The sequence below is a fragment of the Lepisosteus platostomus genome, chromosome 3, assembly GCF_059453375.1.
Source record: "Lepisosteus platostomus isolate fLepPlt1 chromosome 3, fLepPlt1.hap1, whole genome shotgun sequence".
NCBI classification, from domain to species: Eukaryota; Metazoa; Chordata; class Actinopteri; order Semionotiformes; family Lepisosteidae; genus Lepisosteus; species Lepisosteus platostomus.
The window spans coordinates 21,870,636-21,889,954 of NC_142613.1; the positions used below are offsets into that span (position 1 = coordinate 21,870,636).

The window sequence follows — 19,319 nt, forward strand, 5'->3', positions numbered from 1 at the left end:
ATCAGAGAACAGGAGGCTCTGGAATGAGTATGGGAGCAGAAGGCTCTAGATCTGGAGGCTAGGAACAGGGAGGCTCCTACAGTATGCCAAAAACCCCATGGCTATGCACTCTATATAGTAGATAAGGTAGAGAAGTGAAAACTTAAATCACAAATTACAAATGACGTATGCATTTTAGTCAGGACAACATGAAGCAAGTCCAAATAATAATTAGTCAAGATACCAGGGTTAACAGCCCTACAGCTCTAGCACTGCCTTGGTATTTTTAATGACCTGCAGTAGCAGTCAGGACATGTGTTTATCATACTATTTCATCTGGAAAAGAGTAAATACCTCTGAAAGCACAGTGTTTCTTGTCACTAGTCATAACACTGGGGAATTGGTTTAGAAATTCATGATAAACATTAATTTTTTATGTAGAAATGATCAGTGTTGTGAATACTTTAAACAAAAGGATTAACATATAATCCATTATAAAACACATACAATCCAGAAAAATGATTAGTTTGACCAGCATGTATTAAAATACACAATTTAAAATAACTAGGTCAAACAAAGGACACAGTGCACACATCTCCACTTTGCAGTTCTCATTTTAAAATAATAAACTATTTTACATAGTGGCTTTAAAGGTGGCTTCTCAAAGCTATTTTTACAGAACCACAACTACAATAGTAGGAACAGAGGGGTAAAGAACAGGACCAGTTAAGTAAAGGCAATTCTAAAGAAGAAATTCGAGTTGAAATTTGAAGGATTTTAGAGAAGGTGACTCTCTGATATCCTTGGGGATACATTTCCAGAGCTTTGGGGCATAACAGAAGAAGGCCTTGTCACCCATAGAGTGTAGACAGGCTTGGGGGATGGATAGGAGACCAGAATTAGAAATGCGAAGGTTGTTAGGTGGGGAGAAGGATGATAGTAGCTCAGACAGGTACTGAGGAAGCCAGTGCAAGGACTCCAGAATAGGAGTAATGTGATCACTTGCACTAGACCTAGTCAGGATTCTGGCTGCCAAATTTTGGAAATACTGGAATTTATTCAATGTGGGTTTAGAAACCCCAGTGAGAAGAGCATTACAGTAATCATTTCGGGAGAACACAAATGTGCTGATCAGCTTTTCAGCCACAGTTAGAGGTAAAATAAGACATAGTCTAGCAATATTTTTAAAATGAAAGAAAGATTTATTGACAATATGTTGCACATGTGGGTCGAATGTCAAGCCTGAATCAAATATCACCCCTCAAGTTTTTCATATTAAACTGAAGTTCAAGTACAGTACCATCCACATATAGAGTTACTGAATTGGCTTTACAAAATTGATGGGGGGTGCCAATAAGCATAATTTCAATCTTGTCACAGTTTAGATAAAGGAAATGTTGAGTCACCCATGTTTTTTTTGTCGATGATACTCATCTCATCAGTGTCAGGTTTGGTATTGATGTAGATGTAAGTATTATCAACATAGAAATGATAGTTGAGGCCATGTTATCTTAAAAGCTGACCAAGTGGAAACATAGTAGGGGCCCCAGTTTTGAGCCCTGAGGAACACCAGACTTAACGAGTCCAATTTCAGACCTACTGTAAATCTGCCAAGACAGACAAATTGACAACAATCAGTGAGGTAAAATTTTCTGGCTAGATTTCTCAGCACTGGCTTCAATCAACAAAGCTGGCTAAATTTTTAACCTTCTACTACTACTACTACTACCCTTTTCAAAGACTAAAAACATCTGTGAGGTAAATCCCACATACAACTTGTATTTCTGCCTTGCAACAATTAATGCTACATGGATCTGATATACCAAAATGTGATATAATCGTTCCTGACAGCTATTAGAGATATGTAAGATATGCATTTAGCTTATTAGAATGATTTCTTTTTAAAGAACATTTTGAGTCATGTGAATTTTGTTGGGTGAATAGAATAACTATATATAAACCACTGGCATAACAGAGTCTATAAAAGATGTACAAACGCAATAGGGGTAATGGAACACACACATTATAGCATAAGAAAAAGATCCACCCCAGTCACTGATCCTTCAGAAAGATCACTTACATTTTCCTCCTATATCCTCACATATCTGTTACCTATCCTGATGAGTACTATACATTTTGTCTGGTTTCACTTAATCTTGCAGCTATAGTAGTTGCCATCGTTACCATTTATGGGACAAAAAACTACCACCACCTTTATCAGTGAAATGCCAAATGGTATGCTGAATTATTTTCTTTTAGGTCTGCCTCCCACTGGTGGCACAGGGGTTTATAAAGCAATTATTGTATTCTTTTCTGAAAAAGAAAGGTGAGTTATCAATGTTCACACGTGAAAGACAGGGTTTGACAGGTGCTGCCTACAGGGACAGGGATAAGGAGAAGAAAGGGAAAAAAGCTAATGATTTTGAAAACAATTCCTCTCTTCTTGCAACTAAGCCTCAGACAAAATTCCAAATGTAGCACAAAAAGAAGAAATCGGATGCAAACGGGCCTGTAACTAGTTTGAAAGAAGCATTTTAAGTTCCTTTACATTCCAGTTTTATAATTCACCATCACTACATTTTGATTCATTTAGATTTTTTTCCACCTGTTGAAAAATAATTCACTCAATGGGGGTTCTTTATTTCTATTAAAAATACATTGATTTATTCTCTAAAATGTACGTGTATAATTTAACAGCAACCATGCTTAAAAGTTATTCTGGATGTTTATTTTTTTTCATGGTTGTCAAAAAACTGAACTACAGTATCTTTTCAAATATAATTCATTGCTTTTGTTTAGAAATACTGTATTGTGTGTGAATTATTCTATGTTAAAATTAATTTTATGACTAAGATACACTCAGAAATGTTCCCATTGTGTTCAGGACTGGAGACTGTTGGCAGCTTTGTCTTGGTACACACATTTTTATATTGATTTCTAGCGATCAACAGAAGTAAAGTCTTTAGGTTCTCTATTCTATTTCTATCAAGGACACCTCAGAAGTCTCAATTACTACACACAGTTTGATAATTATACACACAGTTTGATGCAGTTAGTTAAATTATGCACATGACAACAATATGCAGAATTAAAAAGTACTTGGATAAGGATAAAAAACTTACACTACTGTACAAAGTCCAGGAAAAGATTCTACTCATGAAAGAGCCAAAAAAAACATACTGTAGGTTTCTGAACCCTGCAATGCTGGCTGCTGTGATTAATTGCATTTCAAATATTTTTAAGACTTTCTCTTTAATCTTAATTTCTCCTAGGTAACTGTGATTTTTTTTCCACTGACTGTTTTCTTATAAACTCATAGTAGTAATAAAAAAAAACAAACACAACAGTTCAGTGATCAAGCAATTATCTTAGTCATGCTAACATTACATTTATGACAAATAACCACTGGAATGTCTGGTCAGTTTTGTCTTCAGTCATGTTTCTGAGCAGTAGGTGGTTGAATCTTGTTTGCTTTCCTACTGCCAGCTCCTGTCTGTTTCCGCAGAGAAAATGAATTTTGAAAAATGACATCAAGACCCTGCAGTACACACCACTGTTCTGTCATGGACTCGAAAGTCCCACTCCGTTACCACCTTTCCGTGTTCCAAAAAATAAACAAGTGGGAGTTTAGTAGAAAGCACATTTATATGACATAATGCTCTTGGTTCCTATTATCTGGATTTTCTTCTTATTGTACTTCTTGATCGCTCTATATCATTTTGCGCATAATATTATTTTAGTTTTAGTTTTTAGTTTAGTTTATTTTCTATGTTGTTACACAGTTTCTATATATACTAATGGAACATTCCAGAAAAGAAATTTAAAGCAGAATTAATCAAAATGAATCACAAAAAAGTTATCTTTGTTTCACAGAAATGTTTCACCCAATATGGCTTCCTGTTGTAGCGGCGAGGCTTATTAATAAGAAAGAATTAAGTGTTTCTGAGCTTTCCCAAATGAGGCCCCATTTCTCTGTTCATCTCTGTGGTGCAGCCACAGAGAAACTATTCTGCAGGGTGATTTAAGGTCCTAGGACAGCTCCCAAAGGGGGATGCACTTAGCTAAGCCTGGCTATCATGATCAATGGTCATCCATTGGCGCCTATCTGTCTAGGGAGTGCCAGATGGACATCTGGACTGCATTACTAAGTGTCAGGAGTAAGTGACTCATATCTCACCTTGATCAACCAATCAGGGACTGGTAGGGCCGAGTAACCCATGTGGGACTCTGATGCCCATGGAACTTTCAGCCAATCAACGAGCTGAAGTTCCTCCAGGTAAAAACAGGCAACACAGAGAGCCTGAGAGATTCAACAAGATTCAGAAGGGATTCAGTAAGATTCTGGAGAGGATTCTGTGGACTGTTCTAAAGGGAATTCAAAGGAGAATTCCAGGGCAGGACAGCCCAGGAGCAGAAGGCTCCCAAGGGCAGGACATTCTCGCAGCGCGCCTCCTGACCATCCTGAGACTCAGCCCGGACAACCACAGAACGGCCAGTGTGTCCGAGTGCCAGAACTTTCCTTTGTTCTAAGAGTCTAGAGTGGAGGTTGCCAGAGAGTAACCAGCAGCAGGCCTCGTGAACAGGTCGGAACTGTGGACAGCTGAATCACTATTCAGAACTAGCTCTTCATCAGGAACGAACCGGTCCTCTTCCTGACTTGCTGGGACCCACAGTCATCTTTTCTCCTGTGCACAAACTTTGCTAGTTAAAGCCAACAGTGAGCATCAGCAGCGCACCGTCGCAAGCCGCACAGCACAGCCTGGCACGGAGCCAGAGAGCGCGGATTGGACAGCAACAGCCTGCAACTGTTTCTTTGTGCCCGCAGGAGATCTGAATCCCCAGAAATTGGATGAGTATTCAACTTCACTGCATTACAGCTCGAGAATTCAATTGTTATCCCAACCAGTTGATATCAATTTAATTCCTAAGAGTTATGTACTTGTTTTGAGTATCTGATGTAGAAGTTATAACCAAGTGCATTTACGAAACGGTCTTAATGAATGATATACTGAACGTATGTCCTCTTGATGTGTAACACTTCGTAACTGACTGAATATATACCTTTTGTATTCTGATAACCCTCTCGATAAGATCTGTTAGGTTTAAGGCATATTCTATGTATTAATAAATGTATCCTCGTGTATTAGTACCTGTGTGTGTGCGTTGTTTGAGTTATGTCGCATGGTTGGACTCTAAAGCCATCAAAAGAATCAACTTTGTGATTTACCGCTACAATTAATAATTGTCTCAGTAAATGCCCAAACCCTACAGAACTGGTGCCTTCAGAGAGCCACTACATTTAATTTTGCTATGGCAATGATTACATATTTGGCGTCCCTGAGCCGGTTTTCTTACATATTTGGCGTCCCTGAACGGCTATGAATCACTACACTGTACTGGAGTGCAGAAGTTGTTTCTGTTTTACTACATTTTTCACTGATCCTTCAACACTGCAAAGGTCACAGTACCTAAGGAATGAAGAAGTCATCCATACCACCATAGAGCATTGACCATGGCTAGACACAAGGAAAATTATTTAAATTGTTTGCCTCTCTTCTGTCCAACTTGTTGTTTCTTTCTTGGTGAACAAAAATGCAATTTTGGATTTTTTAAGTACTCATTAGAAAGCTCTAAATTACAGTATATCTTGTATAGTATGCAAACTAACAAGTAATACGTTTATTTCATGCTGAAAAGAGAAGAAAACACAATGTTTCTTAAGGTGTCTTGTATAGTATGTATTGCTTTTATCAAATTAAAGTTAGTGTTCTGTGGTAAACGTATTGGCACAGGAAAGTCAAAATTGCTATTTTTGCTGTATACTGTACACAAGTAATACAGAATTTAAGATGAAAAGATGAATATGATGCAAAAGTACTGAATGTCACCATTTATTTCTGGGTATTTATGTCCATATATGCTTTAGAATGTTATGTTTTAGAATAATACCACTTTTGGTGCTCCATCGCCCCATATTAAGTGAGAATAAGTACTGTATTGGGACAAATTAAAGTAAACTAAAGTCATATAAAACTTGGCTGCAAATCCTTTGCATGCAATAACTGTATCAAGCCTGCCACCCATTGACTTCACCAAACACTAAAGTATGATAATACTTTTGTCACTGTTTATTTTTATGCATAAGCATGCTGTTTAAAATTTCTGCATACTACAACTAACCCCGCAGCTTCATAGAGGGGCGAATGAAGGAGTGTAGATAGACTCCTTCAACTCACCCACCTTTGTCATATGTGTGGCAGGTAACATACTATAGCACTGTACCGGTTCAGCCTTGGCTGGAGGAGATGAGTGTCTGTCCCTGCAAGCCTGCAAAGTCTTAGGGTCCTTAGGCCATGCCTCCCCTGACCCCCCATAATATCATCAGCCTGCATGGCTATAGAGTTGTTTTGTATCAATATGGACAACAGCCTACTAGACATTGACAGACTTGGCTTTCTGATGTATGCCAGTTCTATCTTTCATGTGGGAATGGTACAGTGTGCACATACAGGAGATAAGGATCCCAGTTTGCCCAGCTTGTAAAGACATTTGGTTAAAGTGCCAGATGAATATCTACAAGTGTTTTGACTGAAAGTGAGAATAACTTTTCCTAAGATTATGTTTCTGAGGCAATAACACATATCTCAGGTTATTCTAATCAATGTAATGGTGCTAAAGATAGGAACATATCTTATTTTCTTTAAATTACATGTTGTATTAAGTATTCAAAATAACTGATTATTCACTAAAGCAGAAGGAGTTAATCTGATTTAAGGAGGTTTTCTCCATTTGCTTTGCACAGTTGTTTTCATTCATTTAATTATTTTAATTATTATTGCTGTCACATCTGCATATTTTGAGTGTTCAAAATACAATGAATTTATGGAGATGTTCATACCTGTCAAATGCTTTCAAAGTTTTCATGTTTATTAAAAGAGATAATGGATTTACAGTATATAATAAACTCTGGATGTCAATAGATAATACAAAAAATTCTAGAAGTAATTCTCTTTAAGGAAATCAAAAAGTTTCAAACGTGTGAGAAAATAGCAGGAAAAGAACACTAAAGATAATTCTCAAAAGACTGGCTGTGAAAAACAGGAAATATACCCAGATACAGCTTAAAGCAAACAAATAATCTTTTATTATCTTTTTAAACCTAGAGGTGCATATACAGTATAATTCTAATTAGCACTTAATAGAGCCTTAAAACGAAATTCTATCAAAGAAAATCAAAAACTTATTATATCAAAGTAAATCTGCAACATACTGGAGATCATATAGCAACAGAATAGAACAAAATATTGAAGAAAGGAAGAGGAGTAGCCAAGATTAAAAGGCCCACTTATAAAAATACTGGGCTCCCACATTTCTTACAAGCCAAAAAAATATTCAGAAGAGATATATCACCATTGAATAATGACATAAAGAAATGCCACGAGACTCCCTGTCCAATAAGATAACATCTTGTCCCTACAGTGGAATTCTAAATAAACCACAGTGCCAGGACAAACAGTATAATTGGCCTATAACACTTTACAGTGAAACATGAGTGAGTCCACTGAAGTCAGCCATGCAGGCAGGCAGCCACAACAGAGGGCAAAAACACACAGCCATTTTGCTAATTACAAATTAGTGGGAAATCTGTAATCAATATCTGATAACAAATATCTGAATCGGTTATGAATTGCTCATGAACAGCAAATGACAGCTATTCAGGCTCGTGCCATAATTTTTATTTCTTTTGCAAAAAAAAACTAAAAGAATGTGGTTTGACTAGCCATGAAACTTACTTTTTGGTACTCAAAATCAAGGATCACTGATGAGACCTCCTCAACAAATATTGTATATATTTACAAATACAACAAACACGTTATGTACTGTATATGAACTACTTTTTAAATTGTCAGTTCTTATTTGAGGTTACAATTGCAATATTTGCAAAAAAAAATAGATGAAGTAACCCTGTGCATAATGAGCACAGAAATTAAACTTTTGACATTTATCCTTTTCTATTTTTAAATCAGCATTGAACTAACAGAATTATTCGGTTTTATTTTCAAACATAATTCCCTTCTGTCTTTCATATCCTTCTTAGAACATCTCACTACCTTGCCTCTATCTAAATACATACTGTATATTATTATATATTACCTGTATGTATAGAATACCCCTTTCTATGTGCTAAATTGATACTTCAGTATAATACTATTTGTATGTCTTCTTCCTTAAATTCAAACCTATTCTCAAGACTGCCACATTATGTGGATTTACCCTTGCAGTGGGTCACAAATAGCCACAGAAAGAGGTAACACCTTTAATTCAAAACTGTTAAGACAACTTGCCATCCAACAATCTGAAATGGTCCTACTGTAAGTGTTTTTTCCTTTGTGGGAATCCTAGTTAGCCAGACAGTGCTAAATCACCTGAGCAATACCATAGATCATTTGATTTAACATTGCCTATTTGACTAGGCAGTCTCTTAACTTCACCTGAAAAAAGCCTCACAAACAATCCCAATACCAATTACACTGAAAGAAAGTCACATAAGGACATCCACCTGGTAAAAAAAACAATGCAGGCTCACCAGTTATAGTGTTATAGATAAATCCACTGATTGCCTTTCAATCCAGTTTGAAATAACACTTTAATAAAGCTGGTATGAAGTGATGTGACTTTTCTGAGAGCATTTTGTCATTATGCTGATTCATTTGAATTGAATAATACAGGTTTATAAACTGCAAACCTACAGTAATGCTAATTAATTCAATTTATTTCTGGAAACACTGTTTTTTGCTGCACAGGTAAAAGTCCCTAAGGGCCTATGAGTAGTCAAAATGACAGAGAGCACTATTTCAAGAGGAAGTGATGACAGACTGTCATTGAAAATGGTTTGGGACACAGAACATAGCTCAAATATGAAAGCTCATGTGGGAAAATACAGTTTCTGCCAAAAGGAACATTTCTGAGGAAAACTGAATTTATCTTTTCTTTTCCAAAATATTGTAGTGGTATACAGTAGTTTCCCATAGTTACACCAATATGTAAAGAAAGCTTTGGATAATATCCTTTGGATATGAATTGGAATATGGCCTTTTTAAATAAACATACAGCTGTGCAGTAAGGTATTGACTGAAAGAAAAAGTTGCTTTATGTTTTGCAAACATTTAATTTTTAGAAGGTTTAGATTTCCCTTGATAAGGCTGGACTATTCTTTTAAACAGGCAGAGTAAATTTGACTGAGTGCTATGACCTGATTCAACACTGCCCAAAACATTAAAGAAATTATCTTGTTTAATGCTTCGACATGGCTCTGGCTCCATAAGATCAATATCTCATTTTATGAGATTCATAAGTAAGTGTCATTGCTACAGTTTCTTAAAGATACAAGGCGAGATTCCCAGAAAATAGCAGCCTGCATCTACAAAGATTGCTATATTTTAGTGTACTGTATGTCATTTCACAGGATGATATCATCACATTAAGGCAACAGGAACTGCACTAGTAAAGGGCTCTATGGCCAGCAAGGCAGGCAAATTAAAATGCAATATTAAAGTATGCAAAAAAAGAAATAAGGGCACAAAACTACAAGGAAATAAGCCTAGAAAACATCTTAAAGAGAATATAAGGTAAACAAAAACTTAAATTAATAAAACCCAATTATATAATCAATGTCATATTATTGGCACAAGTAGTGGAAGTAAGAACTGTAGTAAAATCGAAGTAAAGTGTAGGTCTACAACACCTAAGGTCTAAATGAAAAGAGCAAATAATATTAGCTTTAACAAATATTAGAATAACAGATTAAACATGTTAAACTCAATTTTTAAAATGAAAAAGAGGAGGAGTATTCAGAATGTTAGACTCTTTTACGTAACTGCAAAGTGACTATACAGGACATAGAAATTATTAAAAATGTTTAGAAAGGCATAAATAGAGTCAACAATAGCTGCATACATGTTTGTTAGCATTCTACCATGAAGCACACTATTTGTGCAGAGGAAATTAGAATCACAGAGTACAAAAGGTTACATTCTCTTTGCATAACCTTTTGGATGTTAGTAACTTGCAATTTGTAGTTTACAACTATGTTCACATCTAGCACTAAAAAACACACAATATCCACAGTTCATGCCTCTTAAATCACCTATTGGCCTAGTATGGTTATTGTTTATTTTGATTCACGTAAGCCTAATGAATCTTTCTTGGCACAATGACAAAGACCTACTCTGCTTGTCCATGTGAACACACTCCCTGCTGTTCAAATCGATAAAAAGGAGTTCAAAGGTTTGATTTTCCTACCTAGACTGACTGTATGGCATGGCACCTCAGCATGTCCTCAATCTGTAGTTCTGTTGCAGAGATGGAAACCTTCTTTGGAGCACACAATGCCCTCAGGCCTGAACATTGAAGCCTTCACAAAACATCCCGTAATGCCAAAAAAGGGGATGATATGCATTATTTGGCTCTTAGCACAGTTCTATGTGTAGATTTTCTTTCAAGGCCTGAATATATCATCTCCTGAACAAAGAGACCTAAAATCCTACTCTGTTGGTAAATATGTTCTCAAACAAATTTTATTATACAAGGTTTTTATATTCTGAAGCCTATAAATACCCCAATTATAAATTTTGAATATTAAAAATCTGAATATTGTAAATTCCCCATTGCGTTTTCTAAAACCAATGTACAGTAGGTAATTTTACCATTGTGTAAAATATTGGACATTGCATCTTCAGTGGGTTTGTTGAATGATTTTTAAAAGCTAAAATTAACTATTACTACTGACATATTTTATTTGTCAAAATCTTGTAATACATTTAAAGAATCACACACAATGTCATATTGATTCTGGACAGAGTATGAATATGATGTATACATATAATATAAATTCATATTTTTTATACTTATATGTACAGTGTGCATACTGTAGATACAGTACAAACTGGATTCATACATTTTCTTCCCTACATGCTACCCACGTTCATAGAAAAACAGACCCTAGATCTCTCAATAGAAAAATTGACATTTTCAATAATTCACATAAGAAGAATGGTGTCAAAAGATGGAAGTCAGGTTTAGAATTACTTAAAGGTATCTTAAGATGAAGCAGCTAGTATTTCAATATTTCTGTTTTGGATGAGATGATGCAACACTACAGCTGATGCCTAATATTAATAAAGAAGCAGATGAAAGGATTTTAATAATCTATTAACTCAACAACTATGATTCAGAAACAAGATGGCTTTTATAAGTAAAGTCAGTTTATATTAAACCAATGCTTTGAAATACAGTATTCTATAACAGGCATTCAGTCCTTTGTATTCTAAAAAAGCAGGAAGAGATGAACATAGTTTAAACATCAAATAAGCACCTAAAGAAACGTGTTATTCTTACATGTTCATTTCTGACCAGGGGGTGCCCTGCCTTACACCCACTGCTTGCTGCTCTGCACCCCCTGCAAACCTAAATTAGATTAAGTGGTTAGAAAATGGGTGCTTGGATATATTTTAAAGATGACTAAGTTTCCAATGAACCTGTCTTGAGAAATACAATCAAATGCTTGAGTGAAACAATTTGTATTAATTTTGCCATGGATCTCATTGTCAGTGAGTATGTTTCAGAAAAGCACTCGCCGCAACAGCACTGATCAGAACAGAAATTATTCTAAATGCTCTGATGATGGCTTTGCAGAGAAGAAAAAATGTGATTGAAGCAAATCATTTCATTATTTAGAAATCATTCAAAGCTGAAATTGTTCAGAGCACATTGTTTTGTTCAAACATAACTGTGTGTATAGAATCTCAAATCAGGATTTTATTTTTCAAGGTTCTCAAAAACGGATTTCATAGCCCAAAAATACTACCCTGCATTAGCATACCATTGAAGCTAATCAAGGGCTTTATTGATTATGATGAAGCAAACAAAAACTGAAAAAGACTTAAAAAAAACAAAATTACAAACTTAAAACATGCTGGGTACTATAAAATTTGGAAACAGCAAATGAAAAAAATGCTAAACTATTACATTAAAAAACACAGATACTGCTGTACATTAACATTTGATAAAGTTCAGGTGGGTAGCTGCGTCAGCATGTGTAGTAATAGGTTAATTCCATGCTGATAAGAGAAGAAAGAAAACACAACGTTTCAGCTGTGGAGCCTTCTTTGGGTGTTACTTGTTATTAACATTCGATGACATCTCTGTCCTTCAGAAATTTAAAAATAATTTGAGCTTCTGTTAACATATAAAGAATGAAGAAAGGTAACATAAAAAATATACTCAAAGTACAAGTTCTTAAATTGTATTAAAAAGCGCACATTTTCCATTTTTGAATGCTTGGTAGCAATCTTGAACTTGGCAGCACTTAAAGACAGAAAGAATGCTCCCCAGTTATATTGAGACTTACGTTTCCTACAATGATTATGCAGAGGAAAAATAAACTGTTAAAATAAACCATTTTTATTTCAAGTTTCATATCCTACTGATTAAACTAAGTACTGTACTGTATATAAAAGAAAAGCATGTAAGGATACTTCATATATGCCTATATTTAGATTAGAGGCTCTCTAGCAATTTAAACTAAAAAATGCATTGTCGAAAACTGAAGAAAGTCATTTCTGTAGATGACTTTTCGAAGCACAAAAGGAGTCTTAGATCAGTTCATATCAGTTCCCTTGTTCATAATGCCTTTATTCCAAATGGAAAACTCCATTAAACTGCAAGGCAACTGCTTAAAGTAGTATTGTAAACAAGCTGTATTTCTTTCATATTTCTATTGCTGCTTGCTTCTACATGATTGCAGTATATGTGAATAATGATTATGCTTTAGTCCCTGTTGAGACTGCAGGGTAACTGAAAACCAACATCGTCCAAAATTGTTGTTTTTCCACCATTAAACTGAACTTAAAGATTCAAACTGTAAAAAAGCTAAAAATCAGAAAATCGAACAGGCTTTGAAACTGATGCACTGGGCCCCCAGATCTAACAGAATAAGTTTGATTAGTATAGAGTATGTGCTGGATGGCACAGAAGTGACAGTTTAAGCATTTCTGCCTTGCAGCACTGGGGCTCTGGGTTCAAAACCTGGGTTGCTATCTGTGTGGAGTTTGTATGTTCTCCCTGTGATAAAAATTGGCCCTTCTGAGTGTGTGTGTCTGCGTGTGCCCTACAATGGACTGGCCTCACACCCAGGGTAACCTATTGCTTTCCAGGTAGGCTCTGACTCCTCCATGACCCTGTTTTGGATAAAGTAATTACAAAATGGATGGATAGATGGAATATGTGCTCTAGTGTAGTGGTTCCCAATCCTACTCTTGGAGGCCCACACACCTGCTGGTTTTCATTAGAGCTGTGCTTAATTACCTAATTAATTGCTGCCTAAATGGAGCTAAGAAGTTGCTTAACTGGAATATTTCCAAGTTTTTTTTAAATGCAATAGCTACAAGGCAAGCTCCAACACATTTATGAGCTGAAAACAATCAGACAGTTTAAAGTCATCATATTATTAAATCAATTAATGTTTCAATTGTGTAACAGAGAGCTTGGCTGGAACAAAAGCCATGAGGTGGATAGGCACACACGACCAGGCTTATGAAGAAAAGTAGCTCAAGTAATTACTACAACAGACTGGACAAAAAGAAATGGTAATAAATAAAAATAAAAAAAAAACAACAACAACTAGGGAACCACAGTATGAGTTCACAATCTATGTATTAAGGGGTACAAAATTTAAGTACCACTTGTTGGGATGAATGAACTTAAAGAGATATTACTAGAAAATAATAAGCTACTAAATGGGCTAGATAGAATAAAAGGCTTTTCTGTTGTTTGTAACCTTTCCTACTGTATGGCCTGATGTATTGCCACTGCTTGTAAATCTCACCAATTTGCTTTTACTATAGTGGTCTAAAACAGAAAGGTCACCATTTAACAGAATAATAACTGTATACAGTCATTTTTATTATTTTTAAAACATGACAACCACTACATATATAACATAAAGCTCAGTGCAGTAATGAGCACACCATGAAAGACATCAAGACATGTTTCTTGTATTAATTCCACACAACAAACTACTGACTGTGACATCACTGTGAGTTCATCACTGGTGGGATATTTGAGTTTTGTTTCTTATCTTAAATCAGCAGTGATGGTAGCCTGTAGAGACAAACACTGCTCTCTTAAACTAATCTTTTGGTTTTCTCCAGGAAAAAAAACAACAAAACAAACCCCACTTCCAAAGAGCAAGTAAATTACACAGCTCAACACATCCATAATTAAGTAAAGGAGATCAAGGTTAAGAGAGTGTTCAAGAACTGCCTGTCCTAGAATAAAGTAATTTCCTTCATTAACTAAGTGTAATCTCCTAATTAAAGAGAAGTAAACAGAAAGTAAACAGTTATTCTTTTAACTCCCCCCTGTAATTACTGGGATTGCCCTTTATTTTATGGGGTGACTGAAAAAGTCCAATTGCTTCTACTTACAAATAACATACAGTATATTGTAATCTAGCTATCCTGGGCAGCAGGAGAAGACACTGTGGATTGGCTTCAAAAAAGCTTGACATTTATTAAACTATCTCCAAAGTAATTTCTGTTTTTAACAAAAAATCAAAATGGATGATAGCAACCACGATCTCTGTCATCCTATGACCAGGTGACTGGCACTCAGCCAAGTGGTTTAACCCAACGTTTCCTATGTCTAACTCCTCAGTAAACATTCCTAAATGCTTCTTCTTATTGCATGATGTTATTCCCTGTGAATTCCAAAAATAATGCTTGGCTCAGTGACCCAGAGCACACTGCAAAACTCACTTATCTACTAAGAAGTCCATTCTCTTCATGAGACCACAAATAGTGCTGTCAAGACTCTCTAGTTTTAGATTCTCATAGACAGAACTTTCCCTCCTTTACCTTTACATGTGTTATGACTAGCATAACTTCTTACAGTGTTATTTGTACATGATTGACACCTGAAATAATTAAATCTATAACTGTATATGCTACAGCACTGATTAGATATACATAATGTACAGTATGTATTCTGCCACTTTCTGATATTTCTGATCTCTCCCTCTTCAAAGCAATATGACATTGTATCACACCTAAACAACATGCTTGGTTTAAAGAGAGACACATTTCAAAATCTGGTCTTCTGGACACCTTTTCTTTGCAGTATAGAAACTCGATTTTACTTGGAAAGAAAAAAAAAATAGAAGGCATAGAAGCTACCTGTTTCTCCACAGGCATCCGCAAAGATTAATTACCATCCTTATTAATTTTACATGAAGTTATGCCAGACAGCCCAGGACTCGACCCCAGTGTATGACACGGCACAAGGCGCAGCACTCATTATGAATTTACAATGCAAAGAATGTACAATATTTATGAAGGGCAGGCAAAACTGCAATTCTAATGCTGCCTAATCGTTCTAACCACTTTTAAAACAGCCAGGAAGAAATACGGAGGGAGGTGGGAGAATGGATAGCACATGGAGTTATATATTTACAAGAATAGAATTAGATTAGGCAAGGAACCTAAAAGAAGTTAAGAGAGAGCACATATCAGTGTGGGATCAGCAAGTGTTGATTGTGTGTGATTTTGTTTTGATGACTGTTTCAAAATGTGAATTGTTTCAAAGTGTTCTTAATGCTCTTGATTTAGAGGAATGGAAATTAAAGGAAAGAACCCTGTCCAGGGTGTATCCTGCCTTGCACCCATTGCTTGCCAGGAAAGGCTCCAGCTCCCTAATGACCCAGTACTGGATAAAACAGTTAGAAAATGGATGGATGGATAAAAGCAAAATTGCATCTCAGTATCTGGTGTGCTATTACAGGAACAGGTTTTCAACATGTCACATCCCTAGATTTGTATCTTTTACTTGATTTAACTCCGTCTTTCGAATGAGACATTAATCCGAGGTCATGACTCTCAGTGGTCATTAAAGATCCTTGGGCATTTCTCGATAAGAATAGGGAGTTAATACAGTGTCCGGGCCGAATTTCCCCTTTGGCCTTTACTGTGGCCTCCAAATTGTCCCCATGTATGATTGGCTTGCACTTGCCCTGTGATGGGGTGGCGCCCTGACCACAGTGTACCCTGCCTTGCGCTCGTTGCATGCTGGGTAGGCACTGGCTTCCCGCGACACCATATGGTACTGTATAAAATGGTTTGGTAAATGACATGACTTTAAAGAACTTAATGTGAAAGTTTTCATTCCATGGATAAGTGCCACATCTTGTAAGACCAGTGATGATGTTATAATGACTTTAATAAAAGGGGTGGTGCGTTGGCTCTTTGGCTAAGGATCTGCGCCAGTGGCTGGAAGGTTGCTGGTTCGCATCCCTTGGCCAGCAGAGGAATCTAACTCTGCTGGGCCCCTGAGCAAGGCCCTTAACTCCAACTGCTCCAGGGGTGCTGTATAAATGGCTGACCCTGCCCTCTGACCCCAAGCTTCTTTCATTTTCTGTGTGTATCGTGGAGAGCAAGTAGGGGTATGCGAAAAGACAAATTCCTAATACAAGAAATTGTATATGGCCAATAATCTTATAAAAGCTATCCTAATAGTTTTCTACTTCTAATGATATGTAGAGCGTTGTCTTAAAACTTTCTTATTAACTTTCTTATTTCTTATTAACATCATTGATTTTAAAATGTTTTTAATGTAGTTTTCTAATCATTTCTTAAATCACTTGTATAATGCAAAGTCACAGCTGTAACGCCTACCTACTGCACATTCCCTTCAGTACAGTACGTCCTTAGTTAAGATTTACCTAAATTAGAACAGGATAGGAGATGTGTGACATTACCCACACAGGGGATCCAACAATATCACAAGTATTTAATTAATTTAGATTTTTTAAACGCTGCTCTCAATTCACTAATATTCTGCACTACTGCTCCAAAATGTTTTCCACATCGTCGCTTCCGTAGTAAGGGAAAAAGATCAAAAACAACAACAGAATAACAGCTGCATAAATAAAGGTTATCACTTATCTTAAAAATAGCACTGAACACAGATCCCAAGCCTGCTTCCCTTTTGCCTCTGTGTCTGAAGACACACAGATAAACCCAAGGGGAATTCACAGTGTGTCTATCATGCTTATTAATGTAGCAATGCACTCCAGCTTGGTGAAGATTAGGACCCAGTTATGTACAGTGGGGTGCACTTTTGCTTCTGAGATATCAACGGAAAATTATCTTCCCCCTCAAAAAATTAATTTGCTCCCTGCTGGGAGACTCAGTACTAGCTTGCTTCCTCTGGTGTCTGTTATAAAATCAAGCTTATCTCCAGTCTTGCTCACCCCACAAGCACAACCCCTCCTGAGCACAGTTTTCCTGTATGTTCAAAGGTTTAAAGCTTTGTATATGAAGGAAGGCAACAGGGCTCCTCCCCCAAAGAAACCTAGAGATGGGGGAAGTGCATTTACTATCACTTTTGACTAGTGCTACTTTCAAATACACATAACAGAATACACTATAAAACTGTATTTTCCTTCTGTCGTTTTCAATACAAAACTTTTTAGCTTGCTATCATATCACTACTATTACTGAAATTTGGAAAATGTATGCACTCTGTATGGAAAAATGGAAAATCATTGCGATTGTTATGAGAAATGTAAATTAAATTACTCTGATTGTTTTCCAACTTTAGAAATAGAAAAATGAAAACAGTCTAAACAGACGTAATTAACTAAACAGTTTTACATACTGTAGATGTAGTGCTTGCCTTGATTAACATGTACTGTATGAAGCAGAACTGAAAACCTTTATAGACAGTTCTATAGTGGTAAAACACTCATCACAATTCAATTTGCATATTTCACATGATTTCGAGCACGTTTTTTTTTTTTGTTGTTGCTTTCATGGACATCTTAACTATAGAAATATGAATATGCATGTACTAAATGGGACATTTCTCTGCAACTGCAGGTTCAGTAATGCTAATCACTATGGCATGTAGCCTGGTCTTGGGGAGCTCTTTGTTTTTAGTTCCTAATTAAACGTTAGGAAATATAAATTCCTAAATGTTGGAGGTTGTCTTCTAACAAGCACTGCATTGACAATTTTTAATTATTCATTTACTTAACCTCATTTGTTTGAAAGGGGTTTTTCCAAGGCACTATATACAGTATATGAAAAAATGTACTTTAAAGAAGACAATAGTAAACCATTTTGCTGTACAGTATATCCCTCACAAACAAGGATTTTTGCCTTCCATGAACCCAGATGTGACTGATAAGTCCAATATGGGAAACACATTTTCGCTTTCAGGTTTAGTAAGAATAGTCTGAGGAGATAAATGTCAATGTACTGTGTAATGATGATGAGGACTTTCCCTCTTTGTTTCTTTTCTCTCACAACTCTGGATCTCAACCTGCTGAACTCATTCAGATATTATTCCATCATCTGGAAAGATCAAAAGCCATAACACCCCAGGAGATGAAGTTGATGATGCATTTCTTCATGTTGCTTTTACCATAACTTTGAAATGCTTCTTTGGGACTTCAGTGCCTTAACTAAGCTGGGACAAGAGAACCTTCTCTGGGAGTCCAGAGCCTGCCATTGGGACGTCAATACAATGAAACTGGTGATCTTGGCTTGAATGTATGTTGAAGTCATTGAATGTTGTTTGCCCTCAAAAGAGGAATTGTTCTGTGTTTTTTTACTACAAAAAGTTGATTCCCCTGGACATGACCATTCAGTTAGGATCATGTGGCACAACATCTTCCTGTTATTCTGCCATTGAGAACATGGTTTCAAGAGTCCTATTTGAGTACAGAGGGTGCAAGAATCCTACAATGCCTTCACGGTAATTAAAGAGTATCCTTCCCAACATCATCATCAACTCCTGATCATATACTGTTAGGACTAAGGGTTGGACTTTGCAAAATTACAGTACAGTATATTACATCACTGCTGTACGATGGAAATGTGAAATCAAGGAAAAGTTTCAGCATCAGGTAGGGACAAATGGGAAAATCTTAAAATATATATATTTTTAAATTTCAACAAAAATATATTATTTTATATTATATATTTTATTTTATCAACACATCTAATAATTCATTAAAAATCAACAAAATCAACAAAAAATAATCTACATTAATATTCTAATCTTTGTTAGTGTCATGGAGAAATCTAGAACAAAATAGCACAACTACCACTTTTATATAGTGTCAACTCTTCGAACATTTAAGCCTGCCATTATGTGTATCTTCTACTACAAGCCATGAAACAAATTAATTGGGAGGCATCTTTAAATCCTAAAAGCAACAGATGGAGAACTTCAGTACACTCTGGCAAAATCAGGTTACAAAATGTTGAAAACTACTGTAT

General features: G+C 36.0%; 1 protein-coding gene across 1 annotated transcript in view; it reads right to left on the reverse strand.

Moving 5' to 3' along the window:
- Window positions 1-19,319, reverse strand: part of LOC148674632 (exostosin-1-like) — a 416,854-nt gene that overhangs the window by 215,008 nt on the left and 182,527 nt on the right. The window lies entirely within an intron of this gene.